General features: G+C 40.3%; 1 protein-coding gene across 2 annotated transcripts in view; it reads right to left on the bottom strand.

Moving 5' to 3' along the window:
* The window catches only part of LOC137164615 (isoaspartyl peptidase/L-asparaginase-like), a 188,993-nt gene extending 183,733 nt beyond the window's left edge, over positions 1-5,260 (bottom strand). Inside the window, exon 1 of one of the 2 annotated variants that reach the window (XM_067565516.1) lies at positions 5,140-5,260. The gene's annotated coding sequence lies outside the window, so the exon portion shown is untranslated. Of the gene's footprint in view, positions 1-4,320; positions 4,418-5,139 lie in introns of those variants that run through there. The other variant, XM_067565518.1, reaches the window with a different exon arrangement.
* Positions 5,261-12,686: the final 7,426 nt, after the last annotated feature.

Raw genomic sequence — 12,686 nt, 5'->3', positions numbered from 1 at the left:
TCAATCTCTCTGGATCGATTGAGCGGTCAGCGTAGACCCGCTCAATTGATCAGGAAGTCAACGCTTGTAAACCACCCCCTCAAGTGGCACAGTGCAGTGAAGATGGCACGCAGAAGGGATGCACAGCAGTCAACGGGAGTTACGCAAGCTACTCTGTGTAGCTTGCATAATTCCCGCCGAATCTCCAGATAAGTGTAGACCAAAGCTCAGGCTGATGGGGCTCGGGCTAAAGGGCTGTTTCACTGTGGTATAGACATCTGAGCTCAGGCTGAGTTCTGGGACCCTCCCACCTTGCACAGCCCTAGAGCCCAGGCTCCAGCCCAAGCCCGAATATCTACACCACAATTAAAAAGCCCCTTAGTCCAAGCCTGGGAGCCCAAGTCAGCTGGCACAGGCCAACTACTGATTTTTAATTGCAATGTAGACATGTCCTTAGAGGCATGGAAAGAAGAGTGAAGCAGGATGGGCAAGAAGGGAAGTGTAATTAGCATAGTCAGGGCTCAAGCAGGAAAGTGTGGGAAGAATAATGACAAGATGTAGGCAGGGGGCACAGCTGTTTATTTTGCATAATCTGTGAGGTTAAATGCACTCAAAAATCTAAAAGACCAGAGCAAGTGAAATTAGCATTGCAGTAACAGTGTCATTGTATATTCAAATTACATACAAAACTATGTTAAAAGAACATTAAATCAAAGTGAATGCAAAGTCAAGCATTCAAAAGTTAGGAAAAACTGGGGTGAAGGCAATATTAATTCGGCCCTCTTTTTTGTAAATTCATCATGATACAGCCTTTAATTACATGATCAAATACTATTTTTTCCCACAGGACTTCATTCAACATACAGGGCAAATTATGGTCTGGGAATGAATTAGGGTTGTGTCATTTCAAGCTGAATAGTTAAAGTTTGGCTAAGTTATAACAAACTGAAAACGTATTCTTATAATGTAAAGCATTGGGCAATCTCTCAGTAGTTGCACAGGTAGAAAGTGGAAGGGCTGACACAGTAGTCTGTATAGAGTGTTTTTCATTTTGCAGACCTCTCCCTCTCTTCCCTTCCCTTCCCTTGCTCCCCTTTGCCATCCATCTCTCCCCCTCTATCTGCACAATAACACAGTATCTGGTTTAACTCAGTAAGAGACATCCTACTTGTCCACTATGTAATTTTCAAGCACAAAACTTTATTCCTTAATCATTTTCCCTCAAACATGGCAAAGCAATTATTTGTTTAATAAATTCTAGATAGTTTTCACTAGAAAGATATAAGCGTGGTTGCTCTAGGGAGCAGGACTGAGTGAGGAAGTGATCCATAAGAGGACCTCTCTCTTAAGAGGTTGTAGTCTACATAAGAGATCCAAGAGGTGGTAGTCTATGAAATGGTGGTGTATATATGATAAGATAAGAGGTGGTGGTCTAAATATGACAAGTCTGGTAATTCACAATAACTTACTAGGGTTTTCCCCATTGTTTATTTCTATGATTTGTTGCTTCTCATTATTAAATAAGATTGAACATTATGGTCCAGATTCACAAATGCATTTCGGTGCCTAACTTCCATTGATTTCAATGAGTTTGATGCTTAATACCTTTGTGAATCTGGACCTTTGTGTATAAAATGCTTCAAAGCAACCAAAAATTCAGAACAAGTTAAAATAAAGTGAACTTTCTGGGCTGTCCTAGAAATCCATGGAGTCTAGCTGAATGTTAAAAGGACGATCTAGAATGCGATATAATCAGTTGAAAAATAGTAGTTAAAAGTTGCTGCAGGTTATAACAATGTGGTTTACACCTTTAAGGCCAGGCTGGCTGGGGAGCACCCAGCCTGTTCTGGAGAGGAGCCCAGCAGGCAGGTGCTGGGAATCATCTGACCCAGGTAGGCATAATCAGGTGATTAAGTCTGATGATTACCAACTACCAGTATAGAGGAAAGTGTTCCCCTTAGAAATACAACAGAGCACTGTGAAGTGTACTCACCTAGGGTGAGTAGAGATTTTGACTAAAAAACTAATGAAGGCTATGGGGCACAATCTAGTTTGAGAATGAGATTATTATTTTATGTTGTCTTGTTATAGTTTCTTTCTGGGATAATAAATAGCACCCTGAAACCATGACTATGAACTGATTTGGGTATAGCTAATTATTTTTTCCAGGCTGATGGAAAAAGTCCACTAGCCTACCCAGGTATTACGCTTGGTATCAATTACCTGCCTATATTTGTGAGTTTACAATTACAATTCCTTGTTTCTAAAGTGTTTGGTCTCACGTTGCAGTGTGGAAGATACACACAAATGTAAGTAGTAGATTAAAACCTCAATCCTGCAGTTTGTGAGATTAATAACTGGGTGTCAATGCCTATCCACATAGATCAGCTTCCAGGATCAGGGTGTAACTGAATATGCAGAGGAAGGAGTACAAACTAACTAGACAAAGTACAGTCAAATTCCCAAAATAAAAAAATGTGGGGAGGAGACCAGAAGTGTGATTTCTGTCATTGCTTTTAGGGATAGTAATATTTATTTTTTATACCACTAGTAGATAAACCATTTTTCACTTTTGTTAAGTTAACTATGTTCTTGTTTGATGATGGCAGCAGGTTTTAATAACTGCAGTTGGTGTGTTTAAAAAAAATGTGTGTTCTAAAAAGTAGTGTTAGGCTTTAAATTGCCCCTTAAATATCAGCCATTTTGGCTGATAGTGCTGTAAAACACCTTTGAAACTGGTACTTCCATTTTGTAAATACTTTTATTTTTCTTTATTCTGAGATGGACCTTGCTCAATATCTATAGGTCTTTGAACTGATGAAAAATTAACAAGCCATAATAGAACTTGTGCATGGCTAATTATTACAGTGCTGTTATCTTCCTACTCATTTGCAAAAATGTTCTTCCAACCTATCCTATCCTTCTGCATACTCCTACCTCTTTCACTATAGTCTTATGACATACCTTGTTACATTCTCTGAAAAAATTCGTCATTAATACTGAAGTTGGGCACTTGCTTATCTCTGTACCCACATGAGCCTATACAAACTTTTGTTCTCTCTAACTCCTTTCCGCTTAGGTTCAGTGCTTAAAGTTTGCCAGGTCACAGATCGAGAAATAACGAGCACATTGGGTCACTGAGGGGGACACATTTTTAGTACAACCTGAGGGGAAAACCCCTTTTGATTACCCTTTATTTTGGGCAAGTGGGGAAAGCCTCCTGGGCTGCTGCAGAAAACAGGTAGAACTCTCTCCTAAGGTGTTGATTCCAATCTGTCCTATATAGGTTCTTATATCATATGTATCACTGTAATATCTAAGAATCTAAGTCATTAAGCAACATGTTTAACATCTGTTGTGTGTCTTGTTCTCTCCTCTTCTGTGGGGAAGAGGATAAGTGGAGTGTGTGTAATTGGTCTTGTGGTAGGGTTTTTGTTTTTAAATGTACCTGTTGTGTGTGAGAGAAGGCCAAGTCAAAGAAATGTGCCTTGAACTTGGAACCAGTAGTGCTAGGGTTTGTGGTAGCCATTGGTTCCAAAGCCTTGGTTCGCTTCTGGAGAAAGTTCTATCTCCTGCACAGTGGCACTTTACTCTTATTGTTGAAAGTTCCCTTGTGCCAGTGGAGGGGAGAAAGAGCAGACGAGCAATTCTGTTCCCCCTCACCAGGAAGGGAGAGGAAGTAGGAGGAGATCAGGGAAGCTCTGTTTTTCTTCTCTCTTCCTGTGAACAACAGAACAGCTTTTCTGCTTCTTCTAACCCTCCCTGCAACACCAGGTCTGGGAAGGGGGCGAGTGAAACCTGTTGCAGTGCCCTCCCCCTATGTGTAGGAGAGGTAGATTAAGAAACCTAGAAGCTGCAGGAGGAGTAGAGGTGGGGTTGGGGGCCAGAATTGACCAGGAGGGCTAGTAAAGCAAAGTGACATGAGGGGTGATAGACCCTCCACTTTTTTTCAGACTCCTTTAAGCATTGTTTCTTACACTCACTTTCATGCCTGATCTTAAACTGCACTGTAAGGTTTCCAGGACAGACTCTATTTATGTGTGTACAGCATGCAGTATAACAGGGGCTCTATCCTAATTATGACAACCCCAATAATTTCAGCCTAATACACTTATGAACATTCACTGTACAGAATTGGGCCTGACTTGAATTAGCTGAGGCCCCATATAGCAGGGTGAGAGGGAAGAAAGAAAATAGAGGAGCGGCTTGGATAAATTTACTTAGTTAATAGTGCAGATGGGGGTACATCATAATACCCTTCCAAAATCTATCTCAGAGTAGATCTGGGCTACAAGTACCATGACATAGGACCAGTCAGGACAGCTAACCTCTGTGACTTACCTGGGGGCAGGAGCACAGAGCACTCAAGTAGCAGGTGGGGCAGCTGTTGTGTAGCACTGCTGCAGCAGAGGAGCAAGAGAAAGCTGCCTGCTTGCTTGCTCTGTTCAGGGGCACAAAACTGAAGGTGACTGAGTGAAGAGGCTCAGTTATAAGCAGCCCAGCAGCTGCAGCAAAGAAGCAGCGGGCATCCAGCCAACCAAAGCTAGGAAAGGCTGCTGTGGATCTGGGAAGGGGGCCCAGAAAAGGGGAGATGTGTGTGAAGGGGATGGGTGAGCCCAACCAGCAACTCCGAGAGAGCAGCACAGCACAATAGGAGGCTACAGGCCCCGGCCACAGCTCAGAACAATTAGCAAGATGGATAACCAGGCTAGCATAGCCCAAGAGGGCTACTTGCAATAAGTGTCCCTCTGTGTGAGCCACACCACCAGACCAACCTTAAAGAGACAGAAGCACACACAAGACTGCTACCACCATGGATACCAGAAATCTGCCTGATATTAGGCTGGCATGGCAGACACATATTTTATAGCCCACAGAAAGACTATAGCCCCATGGACTATTCTCTCAGGAAGGTGCTCTACATCAAATAGCACTGCTGAAGGAGCACAGGACACAGCTCAGGCAGAAAGAAATCCCAAGCAGAGGAGAAAGCTAACATTATTTCCTCTGTCCATTTGTTTTTGTTTTTTTCTTCAAATATAATCACCAATAATTTTAACGTACAAGGCTACAGGAAGAGGAGCGAGCTAATGTTATAGAAGAGAGACATGCCTCAGTATGTAGTACAAAATAGCAATACTCTTAAAAAAGCAGACTCACCTTGAAGTCACAGAAACAGAACTAGTTCATATAGTCCTTAATAGACTCCTGGAGCATAACAAATGTAAGAAAAATGAAGCAAGGATAAGTATTAAATCCCAGACTTTCAAATCCAAAACTGAATGCCGAAATTTGTCTGTGTATTTCTGAACTCTTATCAAAGCCTAGTCAATGTGTAACTAAAACTTGGACAGTTAAAATGAAGTTGTTTGAGCTGTTCACCTCCTGAGTTAAAAGTCCTCAAAGAATTATCATGGCATTAATTATTAACGTTGCTTATTTAAGCAGTTATATTGCTTAACATATATTTATTCAGATTATATTTTATGTTTGTATTATGTATTTTTTATGTTATGTGAATAACTCATATTTTATTTACTAGATGATTAATTTTTACTCTTGATTTGTGTCAAGTTGCATTTGGATGGAAAATGGAATTCAACTAAAAAAGCACAAAAACAGCATTTTAAAATAGTTTTATTTAACTAATAAAAATATTACATGGGTTGGACAAGAAAAAAAGTCAGTTTATCAAATATGTTTTGCAGTTAAAACTAACTGATTTATTAAACAAAGGAAGTTTGTGGGTAGTGGATTGAATTGATTGTTTCTGGTCACCATGTCCTTCAAGATTTTAGGACTAGTAGAGCTCATGCTCTCACATCTCATTTTTATTTATGGATTGGAAGAGGAAAACTAACGTTCGTGTTTTTCAACTCCCTATTAGTTTGTCAACTTTAAACAGCATAGTAATTGAACAAGTTGAATAAACCGAAATGAAGAACATGTTCTCTCTGCACCTGCAGAAGAGGCTACTGCTATCAAAAGCTGTTTTTGGACTTCAACAAATTCTGGTTCCAGTTCTCAGCCAGTGACTATGTCCAGTTCAGTGGTTTGACTTTTTTTTAAAATTTGGCACAAACATGGACTGCTCCAATAGAACTTTTTTTTTTTTAATGTAAATGACTTTAAAAGATTATAGTAAGTTTTAGGCCTTAACATAGGTTATCATAATTTCAAATTTAATGTTAAGTAGGCCTATTTAAATAAAAAATATAACATCATTTTTCTAATTTTCAAATAAAAAAAAATTGATTTTTATGCACCCTGGCCTGATATAATGATGATGTGTCCCATGTGCATCTGCTGTGGCTCGCCAGGGAGGCAGAATATGTTTGGAGCACAGGCCAAAGGAAGTAAAATGGGTGAAGAATCTGTCTAAGGAAGAGGCCCAGCTCAGTCCCAACTCATGGGAATCACAAGATAGTGTTGCCAACTCTCACAATTCTTAGTAGGAATGTCAAGGGTCAAAAGGATCATGGTCACAGTACAAGTGTCATGGCAAAAGCCTCCTTTCTCTCATGTTAACTTATATGTCTGTGTAGAACTAGGTCAATCAAGGAACTAGCTTGCCGTCATAGCAGTCTGTTAGAATTTTCCCTAATATCATGTATCATAAGAGGACAAGAAGTCTTTTGAGTATGACCTAAGTGAGAAGAAGAATATCATGAACATGGTCTGTAGAGCTGTAATAGAGACAATGTTTTGTCTGAAAACAAATACACTTATTTTCCCTGGGAAGTTTATAAATCATTGGGAGAGGGATGTAGTGATACCTTGAAGCCAGGGGTTCTCAACCTTTTTCTTTCCAAGACCCCCACAACTCTCTATAAAAACTCCATGGCCCACTAGTGCCACAATAACTGCTTTTCTGCATAAAAATGCCAGGGCTGGTGTTAGGGGGTAGCAAGCAAGGGAAGTACCCAGGGCCCCATGAAGCTCAGTTGCTCATACTTTGGCTTCAGCCCCGCACTGAGCAACAGGGGCGGGGAGGGGTTCAGCAAGTCTAACACCAGCCCTGCTTGGCAGATCCCCTGAAACCTGTTCATGGCTCCCCAGGGGCCCACAGACCCCCTCTCCCCTAGTTGAGAACCACTGCTTTAAGCCACTGTAGTGTAATCTGAAAATACCAGCCCAGTCTAGTGCATGAAATGTTAAGATGGAGCTCTCCTGCTGAAAGAGAGAGTTGTGTGTGTGAGGGTGAGATAGAAGATTTGCTTCCTGAAGACATCACACTTAGATAACAAAAACTGGTAGATGGTATTTTACAAAAAGTCCTCCCCACTTTTGCTCCCATGTCATGTGTTGTATTCTCTCCAAGGTGCACTACAGAATCTGGCCTCTTATGTACACATCCAGCCTAAGTATCCAGGGAATAGCCAATCTAGAGTTTGGCTTGCTGTTTGTTTGGGCCTGAAGATAACCTGTGAGAAAACTGAGTTCAGATAGAAAATTTGGAGGCAATCTATACCTTCAAGTCAGTGGCACAGCTATGGGCACCCACACGGCTCCACAGTATACCAACATTTTTATGGCTGACCTAGAACACCGCTTCCTCAAAACTCATCCCCAAGCATCTCTCCCTTACCTATGCTACATTGATGACATTTTCATCATCTGGACCCATGGGAAAGAGTCCCTCGGAGAATTCCACCGGGATTTCAATAATTTCCACCCTACCATCAACCTCAGCCTGGACCAGTCCACGCAAGAAATCCACTTCCTGGACACTACAGTACAAATAAAGGATGGTCACATTAATACCACCCTATACCGTAAACCAACTGACCGCAATACATATCTTCATGGAAGCCTCCAGCTTCCACCCTGGACACATTACACGAACCATTGTCTACAGCCAAGCCCTAAGATACAACAGGATTTGCTCTGATCCCTTGGACAGAGACAAACACCTACAGGATCTCCATAAAACCTTCTTAAAACTACAGTACCCACCTGGAGAGGTGAAGAAACAAATTGACAGAACCAGACGGGTACCCAGAAGTCACCTACTACAGGACAGACCCAACAAAGAGAACAACAGAACACCACTGGCCATCACCTACAGCCCCCAACTAAAATCTCTCCAACACATTATTAAGGATCTATAACCTATCCTAGCAGATGATCCCTCACTCACTCAAGCCCCGGGAGGCAGACCTATCCTTGCTTACAGACAGCCCCCCAACCTGAAGCAAATACTCACCAGCAACCATACACCATAGAACAAGAACACTAAACCAGGAACCTATCCCTGCAACAAACCCCGTTGCCAGCTCTGCCCGCACATCAACTCCAGTGACACCATCACAGGTCCTAACTACATCAGCCGCACCATAAGGATTTCATTCACCTGCACATCTACTAATGTAATATATGCCATCATGTGCCAGCAATGCCCCTCTGCCATGTACATTGGCCAAACCGGACTGTCACTACGCAAAAGAATAAATGGACACAAATCAGACATAAAATATGGTAACATCCATAAACCAGTCAGAGAGCACTTCAATCTCCCAGGACACTCTGTAGCTGACTTGAAATTTGCCATACTTCTACAAAAAAACTTCAAAAACAGACTTCAGTGAGAAACTGCAGAGCTGGAACTCATATGCAAATTTGACACAATCAAACTGGGTCTGAATAGGGACTTGGAATGGTTTATCTAATTACAAGAAGTAATTGTCACTGTTCACACATTCTCACCTTCTAATTAATGGTTGTGAATAGGCTTCATCTACTCCAACTGAATGGACTCTGCTAACACCTACCCTCCCCATTGTTGTTCCTTACTCTTGGATGTATATATACCCCCTATCTGATTTCTATTTCTTGCATCTGATGAAGTGGATTGCAGTCCACAATAGCTTATGCCTGCAGAAATTAAATTTGTTAGTCTTTAAAGTGCTACAGGACTCTCATTGTTTTTGCTGTATGCAGACCAACATGGCTGCCCCTCTGGAACTTTTCAGAAGTCAAGGAATCTTGTGAACTTCCTCACTTTGTAGGACAGTGTGTCTTGGCTCATTTGTGAAGCCATTGTTGTCTGGAAGTATTATAGATTACCAGAATGCCAAGGTTAGTTTTGTCTCTAAATTTACAGATTAAAGGGATGTCCTCTCAGTATTTTGTTCTGAGTGATCTTTTTCCTGCATTTGAGTTGAAAAGTGAGTCTGCTTAGCCTCCAGATTTGTCCATTCTGAGTCTGTGGTGAATAAAGCATCATGAATTTACACACCCAAAGTTGTGGAAGATGTATATTTTGTCAGAAAAGAAAATATGTGCTATTACAGTGGTCTTGCTGTTCAGTTCTATAGGTAGATTATACTAATAAAATCTTTTTGTGTTCAAATACTTGAATTTAAAAAGGATTAGAAAATAATTTATAGTAGTATTCTTGATTGGGTGTTCACTTCTTATAAAATACAGCTGAGCATATATTGTGGAATTGGTAAATCTCTATACTGAATGATTATAAAGCAGAGCAAAAAATAAACCTGTCTTTTTAAACATATGGCTTCATCCAAATGTATATGAGTTTGCCTTAATGTCTGAATAATCAACTTTTTTGCTATTAAGTATAATGAACCACTTCATGTAACCTCTTCAGACTGATGAGGTCTTTTTATGAAAGATTTGACTGATTAACAAAACCCTCTTAGTCATAAATATTGTCACTGACATAGCAGGGAAACATCACCTTCATGAAGTCATAGTAACAGCTCAACACCCACTCCTATAGCCCACAAAAGAGCAGAGATCCAATATATTTGCCCCATTAATATTTTTTCTATGTAGACCAAGCAAAAATGCATCCTAGCAAGAAGGATACATCTCAGAACATTAGTAATGATTACCAAAGACTATAAACTGCTCAGTATATAAAACCTGCAAAGTGCAAAAACAAACCTGCATTTCTGCTAAATATTACCTTCCTGAAACTCTAAGGCACACAGTTAGAGTTCATGTTCTTTTATTAGCACTGCTCCCACAGCATATTCATCCTACTACCTACTGCACCAGACTGTTCTGGGACCAAATTACAATACAGTGACTTTAAAGGCATCACTGTATTCCTCTCCCAATGCTTTGAAAAATACATAGTGTATTTTCTTCAAGAAGATTGGTATGGACAATTTCAGTACATGCTGTACTTTTTTTTTTTCCAAAACGAGTTGATTAAAGAGAATCATTTACTGATGCAGCTCCTTTTGAATAAGTAGAATATTGAAACTAAGGTGATGCAACAGTTATATAAGTTCTGTGTATCAGCATGAAAATATTCAGGGACATATACAGATATTAATGGCTAGATGTTATGCAGTGCAGATAATATTCAGAAATTGCCATTAATTTTGCTTTTAAGCATATAGCAACAACCACTACATGTAAGTGATGATCCACTGATTTACGCTTATTCTCTGAAATGAATGCATCTCTAGATTCATGGGCCAGATTCTCAGCTGGTCTAAATTGGTGTATTTCCATTGAAGTCAACATTATTTTAGGATCTGCTGTATTATATACATTTGGAGTGAAATTGACTGCAGTGCAAATAGCTAATAGATATGTCCTTAACATTAGCCTTAAGTGGGCATAAGAGATGCATAATGTCTTGTGCAGACACTCTGCACTGAGGTAAATTTCAGTTTCACTGGAAGAATCCCACATGGGATAGGTTGATCAAAAGTGGGTGAATATACTGTTTTTCATGATGCTGTACCATCTCAAACAGACAGAACTAGAGAGAAAATTTTGACCTTAACTGTTTCTCTGCTGTATTGATGTTTGTCCTACAATGACTGGATTCCAGTGAGATGTAAATATACCACTTCCATCTGTAACAGATACTCCACAATCTTGTTCCACTATTGTTCATGTTGTTTGATGGCCAACTTCACCCATTTTCACTCAAAAAGTTCAGAAGTTTATCAATTCTCAGAAATAACCATCAATCTTGTATATGTTAAAATTAATTTTTCATCCTTTGAATCTGCAGCATTCCAGGGTGAATAAAGTGGTAAACTTACATTAATTGATTTTGAACATCATAAGTGAGTAAACAAGAAAATGGAAATTGCTTATGTGAGATGAGGTATTAATATTTTGTGTCATTCATCTCAGTAAAGTGAGAGCTGTGTGTGTGTGTGTGTGTGTGTGTGTGTGTGTGTGTACAAACATGCCATTTCTTTTTTTGGAATCGGATATAAGCAGCACTGTGTTACAAGTTATCAGTGGAGGTGCACAGGTTGCCATTGATCATCACAGCCAAACAGCAAGTGTGTGCACATGCCTTCTACTTAATATGATGCATGAAACAAAACTGTGCAGCCACTCTATGTTGCAATGCTAAACAAGCAAAGTACTGTATGTTGTTTTGCAGGGTTTTATACAACTACATTAAAAAACAAACACTACACTAAAAAATTGAGGTTGCAAAGTCAAGTGCTCAAAAATTAGGAAATGCCAGATAAAAGATTGTCTGTACAAACTTAATTCAGCTCCCTTGTGCATATGCTTTATTATGTCTTTAATTACATGATCACATAATATATTTTCCACAGGAACCTTGTGTCACTCAGTGAATGGGAATTCAATATTACTTTTTATCCTCCATATTCAGTATGTAGACCTAGGCCTTATTTACAGCACACCATTCAAACCCAGCACTGACTGCAAGATTATTAATTTTCTCCTTGGCATATCTGTGGTGCTCATGCCATAGCATCTGAGTTAGAGATATGCAGGAATGGAATTTCCTCCTGGTGGAAAATTTCTCATTTCAAAAATGATTTTCATTTGAATCAGAACAAAAAGTCTGATATGTAAAATTTTCTGCAGTAGGGATGTTTTCCAAATAATTGCAAAATGAATTTTTTTGAAAAATGCTGGTCATAGCTACCTGAGCTCCCAGGCTCTCCAGCTTCTGGCTCAAGGACTGCCAACCAAGTGGGTACTATGGAATTAGGATCCTGAAGGCAACAGAGCTGGGCCCCCACATCTCCCTTTGTGGTGGATTGTTGTGGAGCCACAGAGTCTAAACCCAGGCAGTCCAACCAGGTGAGCCTGGAAGCTCAGGCTGATGAGGACCCAAGGAATCTGGGGAGCCCTGGCCCTAAACTATCTATCAAGTGGGCTTCCAAGAAGCCCAGGAATCCAGGTTCCACAGCAGCCCATGAGGGGGTCTGTAATCAGACCCCAGCCACTCAGAAAGAAGGAACAAACAATTAGAGGCCAACTGTGAAAAAACTGGTTTAAATGATTTCTTCAGCATCACATAGGAATTCTGAGGAAGGCAGGGATGTAATCCATTTCTCCAAGGGGTCATCCAACTTCTTTAACCATGTGACCATTTTTTTCTCTTCCTGCAGTCCCCTGCTTCAGTCATTGCATACCTTCCAACTTTTGCAACAAATAAGGTAGGGGTCCAACTAATCACAGTATCGTTCACTACGCAATCCCGATTCATTCCAATAGTACCATATATTCTGTGCACTCAATGGGAACATAACAATGGCCATACTGGGTCAGACCAATGGTCCAGTTAGCCCAGGAGCTTGTCTTCTGACAGTGGCAACATCTAGCCCAGTATCTTGTCTTCTGACAGTGCTGTAGAGGGAATGAACAGAACAGGGCAATTATTGAGTGATCCTCCTGCTAAGGTCCAGTTTCAGCTTCTGGCAGTTGGAGGTTTAGGTACACTTAGT

The sequence above is a fragment of the Emydura macquarii genome, unplaced genomic scaffold (genome assembly GCF_026122565.2).
Source record: "Emydura macquarii macquarii isolate MOO-44397 ecotype Brisbane River unplaced genomic scaffold, CSIRO-AGI_Emac_v2 contig_2680, whole genome shotgun sequence".
Lineage (NCBI taxonomy): Eukaryota > Metazoa > Chordata > Testudines > Chelidae > Emydura > Emydura macquarii.
Note: the sequence above shows the minus strand (reverse complement) of the source record. Positions and strands in the feature narration are given on the sequence as shown.